Source organism: Polyodon spathula, chromosome 15 (assembly GCF_017654505.1).
Source record: "Polyodon spathula isolate WHYD16114869_AA chromosome 15, ASM1765450v1, whole genome shotgun sequence".
Taxonomy (NCBI): domain Eukaryota; kingdom Metazoa; phylum Chordata; class Actinopteri; order Acipenseriformes; family Polyodontidae; genus Polyodon; species Polyodon spathula.
Genome location: NC_054548.1, coordinates 15358395 through 15365102, shown reverse-complemented (window position 1 = coordinate 15365102; position 6708 = coordinate 15358395). Strand labels below are relative to the sequence as shown.

At 36.7% G+C, this 6708-nt stretch overlaps 1 protein-coding gene across 1 annotated transcript in view; it reads left to right on the top strand.

The window, feature by feature from the left end:
- Positions 1 to 228: 228 nt before the first annotated feature.
- LOC121327922 (E3 ubiquitin-protein ligase Midline-1-like) overlaps positions 229 to 6708 on the top strand; it is a 118826-nt gene continuing 112346 nt past the window's right edge. Inside the window, exon 1 of the mRNA XM_041272270.1 lies at positions 229 to 347. The gene's annotated coding sequence lies outside the window, so the exon portion shown is untranslated. The remainder of the gene's footprint in view (positions 348 to 6708) is intronic.

Below are 6708 nucleotides of genomic sequence, written 5' to 3'. Positions count from 1 at the left end.
AAAGTTTTGCCATTCACACTCCAGGAGTTAAGCTTTCATTTCAGCAAGTCTCCAAGACAGGGGATTTAATGCATGTTTACCTATATAAGGAAGCCTGTAAAGAGAGCCTCCTCTGTTCGACTGGGAGATACATGCATGTGCACACACCCTGGTGAGTGGGAGTGAGCTGGAGGCTGGACAGGACATAGCTTCCTGAGTCACTGTTACAGTTTAACAGATACCACACTGCTACTAGTAGGAGACACAACAGGCTTTACCAAAAGCCCACACTGCTGACCGAAACTTTCTTCTTAATCACAGGCCCAACAAAGGAGACTGAAACCATGTCAGGAACAATGGGGAAGCAGGTAAGAAAGACACTACCTGCACCAAGCTGCTTTGCTGTTGATGCCAACTGTGGTTTAGAAAGTTATCTCCTTTAAAAGTTTTTTTTTTTTTTTCACTCTTTTTGGAATATCAATTAATATGGCGCAGTAGGCTTTGTTGTAAGTATTTGTGTTTGGCAAACAGTTCAATGAACGTTGCTTTCTTATCTCTGATGAAACCCAAATGCAAAGCTAAAATTAATTAAAAAGAGCCGTTCCAATTAGGGGTGTGCAAGGGAAGAAAAGAACCCAAAATTTAATCTGCAACATATCCCTGTCACATAGCATTGCCTTTTTTTTTTTTTTTAGGAAATCTTTAAGGCATACTGTAGAGGGAAGAAAATAATTAAAGTGTCTGTTGGAATTTGTTGAGAATGGAATGTTGTACATAAAGTGTAGAATGCTGAAGGAACTTTTTTTTCAACTTTCTGAATACTGTACTGCCTTATTTCCATTATTCCTCTAGAAAATGTATGCAATACAGCTTGAGTAGGAATCTTTGTTTTATACAGTTTTGATGGTTCCATGTGAATACTGTTTTACATGGCGTGTTGTCTTCAGGAACTACATCTTCATTGGGAAGAATGGCACCATTTCCATATGTATACTACCGCTATTAATATAAACAACCATTTGGCATTTGCAGCATTAATAAAATAAATGTCTCACTCAAGAATTAAAATTCCTGTATTTAATCCTTACTGTAACACAGGAAATTAAGTTGCTATATTTGAAATATGTGCAGAAAAAAAAGGCCAGACACCAAAATCTATTACAGTTTGGACTCAGTCTTTTTTGCCTAGTTCGACCACAGGCCTTATGATTATATATTATATATTTATATTTATTGCATTTATATAGTGTTTTTATACAAAAGCATTGCAAAGCACTGTACAGTACACAGCAGAAAAAAACACAAACCACAATACATTTGTATAGCATACAACTAGCAAGTCAGGGAGCCAATGTAAAGATGCCAAAACAGAGTAATATGTTCACTTTTCCTGGTTTTAGTCAGAATTCTAGCGGCAGTATTCTGAACAAGCTGAAGCGAGATACCACACATTTTGGGACACCAGAAAAAAGTTAATTACAATAATCAATTCTAGATGAAACAAAGACATGCATTAGTCTATCGGTATCAGATACTGAAATAATTGGTCTACGTTTGGTTATATTTCTCAAATGGTAAAAAGATACTTTAGTAACTTCCCTAATATGAGTCTCAAATGATAGATCAGGATCAAAGATGACCGCCAAATTCTAGTTTAAATTTTGATGAGAGACTTCAAGGGTCGAGCTCATATAATCCCACATTTCCTTTAAGTTGGTTCTGTGATCCAACTTGCATAACCTCTGTTTTATTTGAATTCAACATTAAAAAATTCTGTCACATCCAATGCTTATTTAATATCCCTGGTCTAAAAGATCCATTCAAATACTTTTACTGGCAACATCCATATGTGCAGTACAAAAAACAGATGGCAGCTAGGTCATGGAAAGAATGATATGTTTTGTAGCTGTATTATTTTTGCCATACTTGTGGAATTTAAGTGTACGCCCTCCTGTTATGCAAACTTCTGATATCCAGTGTCCCTTTTGATAGCCCAGGCAAGGTAAGAACATGAAACTGCAACACAACCAATCACTTGATCAATCACTCCAACTTCACACTTATTAAACTGTCTTAATGAACATGCATCTCAGAGCACCTCACAAACACACACAAACCTACTCATTACAGCAGAGAGGTCAAGATGTACAAATGGCTTTTCAACTCGAGTTTGCAATCTCTCCCAGCAGAGCATCCCACATGGAGCAAGCTTTAATGTCTACATTGGCTTGTAAATGTGATTAACTGTTATTTGCAATTGAAAGTCCATATTGAAAGATGCAACGGTTTGTTTAGATCAGTGGTCCTCAAAGCCATGCCCATGGGCAAATTCGTGCCCACTAAGCCACACCATCATCGCAGCAGCTGTCCTCGTACTGGAAACTTTCATTAGTTTCACAAGAGATCTTTTAAAGAGCCTGTACCCCTTATGATTTGGATGAGACCTTATAAGATTGTAAGATTTGTAGTCATGTTGGAATTGCATTACAGCATAAGGTAGAGCGTATTATTGAAATTAATTTAAATAGATAAGTGGTGGATTAAAACACCAAAATTAAACAGGACTGATGAGATTAAAGAAACGCACACAGGTTCAGAGAAACGAAATAAGCTTGGCCATGAGGTGTCTTCTACGAGAGCAACATTGGAATCGGATTCAAGTTCTAGGACAGCTGCATGATCAAGCATGGAGCCCACACCAGAGTGCTCAGAACCATTGAAAAAACAATAGTTGAATTTACCCAGGCAGGCAAACACCCATTTTTGCAATTGTGAGTGAAGCTGTCTGTGTATAATTTGTCTGAAAGTAACTAATAGAACCTGTATCTTTGAGCCAATTTCCACAGGTTTTGTAAAAATTGCAGTGATGGTAATCATTTCAGTTTTTAAAGGCCCTTTCTAATTGAAAAGAGCTATTAGCAGAAGCCCAGTTGCTGCCAAGAAAAAGCACAAATAGTCCCGTAGAGTGAACAGGTGGCTGGAGGGATTCAGCATTTGGTGTTCAATGCAGCAGGATTAAAATTGCTAAAGTAGCTGTGTTCAATCCTGCTTGAAATAATGATGCCGCAGTATTTATATTTAAAATCTCTGCATAGCTGGATGGGAGTAATGATCCTTGGATATCGTCCTCAGGGTAGCCAAACCTAAACCAGGAATGTCAGCTTCAGCAATGCAGTGGCTGACTAAGACTCTGTCTGCTTTAGATGTGATATTGTCCAGACAGAGTTGTGAAGTTTAGATGAAGCAAGTCTTGGAAAGGTCATTGACACATACTTTAAGAGGCTGTAACAATAAATCTATTGTGTGCAAATGCATGCTAGATCTTGGCTCACATATTGACTCAAAGCTGTAAGGTGATTTCAATCCTCTATCACAGGGCGTTCAGAGCCAAAATTTTTAACCTTGGATGTAGTTGTGGCTTTCTGTATCTTGATTGTGAAAAGTATATGCCGTGTGATTCAAAATCAATACACCTTCAGAAAAAGAAAATTATGGAACATTTAATTTCAGGTTTAAAATAGACAGACATGTTGGATAGCGGTAGGTGTGTATTGTTGAGGACAAAGTGCTGAGAGTGCAGCTGAAGCCTTCGATGAATGTTATAACTGACAGGTATCAAGGACTGTGTGTCAAGCCAGTGAAGGAGCTCAATTCTAACATGTTTTGTAATAATGTGTTTTTTTTTTTTTTTTTTTTTGGGGGGGGGGGGGGGGGGGGGGTCATAGGATTTGTGGGGGGGGGGTGGGGGGGGGGGGGGGGGGGGGGGGGGGGGGGGGGGGGGGTGTGGGGGGGGGGGTCACATTGTATTATAACAGGGTACACATGTAGTGTGTGATGTTACAATTTTGCAGTATCGAAATAAGTTATTTTGCTTTGTTTCCTTTGAGAATCAGGGGAAACTGGAATTAATAGTCCTTTACTGTTTAGGAATCCGTGTAGTGTGCTTTCTTTTACTAGAATCTCTAAGTATTTTTTTTTTAGAAACTTGACTTGCTGTTTTAGAGGTAGTGAGCAAGGCATATGGACTCTGGATTTGTCCTCCCTGCACATCATTATTTATAGGTACTTCCTACAGGAAATCTTTTAAATTCTGTTGCTTCTCAGTTGACATTGCTTTGATCCAAGATCATAAGTTTGTATCCCATTATTGCGGCTCTGATCAAATCTGAACTTGCAAAGCAAGTCAGGGGATCGTTGCATTTTTAATATACCTAGGTATTAGAGTCAGAGCCTGGGGCCAGAAATTGATCATCTACCCCATTAAACTACCCCATATTCTTTCGGTACTGGAAAGCAGCACTCACAATTATTATTATAGCCACATCTCAGGTTTTTTTGCTTTTATAAATTACTTTCTGTATTTGATCTTTGGAGAATTTGTAAACCACACATCTTTTTACGGTCATATGCAACATATGGAACTAGTTTTAAACTTTTGTATTTAAATTATTTAGAAACATTCCCAAACAATTGCATAACTTATCATAAGAAAAAAGTGGTTGGTTACAAGTGAAAAACCTCATTTATTGCTTATTACTCTTTCTGCAATTTAAATATCTCAATTATCTGGTTACATCTGTAACCTTGGAAAACACATTCTAAACTTATCACTCACTGTTATAGAATCACAGCTAATGATCCAAGCAAAAAGATATTATTATAGATCTGAACCTTAGCTATTTTTTACTTTGACATTGACACATCCTTTTCCATGTACTTTGACTGCTTGTGTGTGGCATGAGTTCACACAGGGACCTAAGGGAAGGGGGGGGGGGGGGGGGGGGGGGGGGGGGGACGACGGAGGGACGACCTCATTTAAAGCCAGTTGCTGCATTACTGTAGGGCTAATGCCATCTATAATGCAGTTGCATCTGTGACTGATTTGAATGGTGTCAGTATGTGTTCACATTAGATACTTATATTGGTAATGGCAGCTTCTCCTTTGTGATCTTTCCCAGGCATCAGTTCATCAGGGTCTTCATTAAAAGGAGATAATGACACCTATAGGATCAAAAAAGCTCAGCTAGACTTTTGCTTCATAACACCCTTAGGTGTGTCGTTAGAGCATGTTAACAAACCCCCTGTCATGCCTTAATGTTTAATGTATAAGCTTTGAAAGTGATAGATGAAGAAGCATCTATGAGATAGCCAGCAAGTTGTTTTCTGGTAGCCTGCTAGGGTATGAATATGACATGTAATTACCTTGTATTAACTGGCCTATTACCAACAACTCCAGATCTAAACATATTACCTTAACTACTATGTAAATACATTACAATTGCTTTGTACCATTACATAGTAACACCATGGTACAGATCATTACCACGTAATCACTCTCTTATTCCACACCGCCATGTAAACTGCCATCATTTAAAAGTAATCACAAACAAAATATGGGAACCACCAATTTAATTATAGGCATCATGGCATCCCGAGGGACAGAGCAAACAAGTTTCTATATTGACTAGATAACATTACAAGGGTTCAGGTGATGTGTATTAAAAATCATTGTCTTCATCAATTTTTTGGCTTATGTATCTCTTTTATAAACTCACCTGTTAGTACAGAGAGCAAGAAAACTTGCAAAGCACTATATTAGTAACAGGGATTGGCAACACCATGGAAGATTTAGACTTTTCAAAATGGTGTTTGAATTGGCTTTTAAGTTGAAGTGTTTATGTCTTCTTGATATTGCATTATCTACACGTATGAAAATAAGAGAAACCATGTTATTCTGTTCTGGCTGACTCAATATTAGGCTATACAGTATTTCTAAACTGGTGAATGGAGAGGAAAACATTTGGTGTTTGTCCACAATTCAACACTGAAATAACACGTACATCAAGGCTGGAGTGATGTTGTATTTTGTTATTATCATGTGGCCAACTGAAACACACAGAACAGAACTTTTTAAATTGTATCATTTAAAATGTAAGCTAGAGGTGTTCAGTATGAAACACTTTACGTGTTAAAGTCCAAAAAACACATATGGCAAATTTTCTAGAAATATACAACTCCACAATATGCTGATAAACAGGGTGTTGGCAGGTTGGAACACAGAATTGAAATGAATATAACATTTTCTCCAGACCATTGTAATTGATACATTATATTTCTCTTGGATGTAGTCCTTGACAGAAAAAAGAAAACATCTGTAATGAATTTGAAACAAAAAAAAATCCCATGATATAAATTTTTAATCATAAATAATATGTTTGTATACACATTATTAATAACATGTATCAAGGTGTAATTTGTATAATCATGTCAATATTTTTTAAATTAATATTAATTATTGCAGAAAAAGTAATAAAATATAGTTTAAATCACATGTTTTTTTCTTTTTTAAATCTACAAAAAAATATTACTAGTATTATAATTATAATTGTATTTTTGCACCCCAAGTTCACCATAAAATTGTATTAAAGTATTGTTCATTAAACCGATGCTAAAATGTAATATTTTCTGTAAACACTTTCAACACAAATACTCTTTCTTTATGTGTCAATACTAAGCACACTTACAAGTATGATCTCCTCTATTGTGCTATACAAAGTGCATAGAAAACAGACGGAATAAAGGGATTATATAGGTCTCTCAGAGAAAAAAAAAACAAGAACAAGCTGTTAACATAACTAAGACATTATGCCAGAGTGTGTTGCTTGATATCTTACCTCCATTACAGGGGTACAGCTGTCTGAATGTCATTTATTGCTCTTGTGTGTTTTC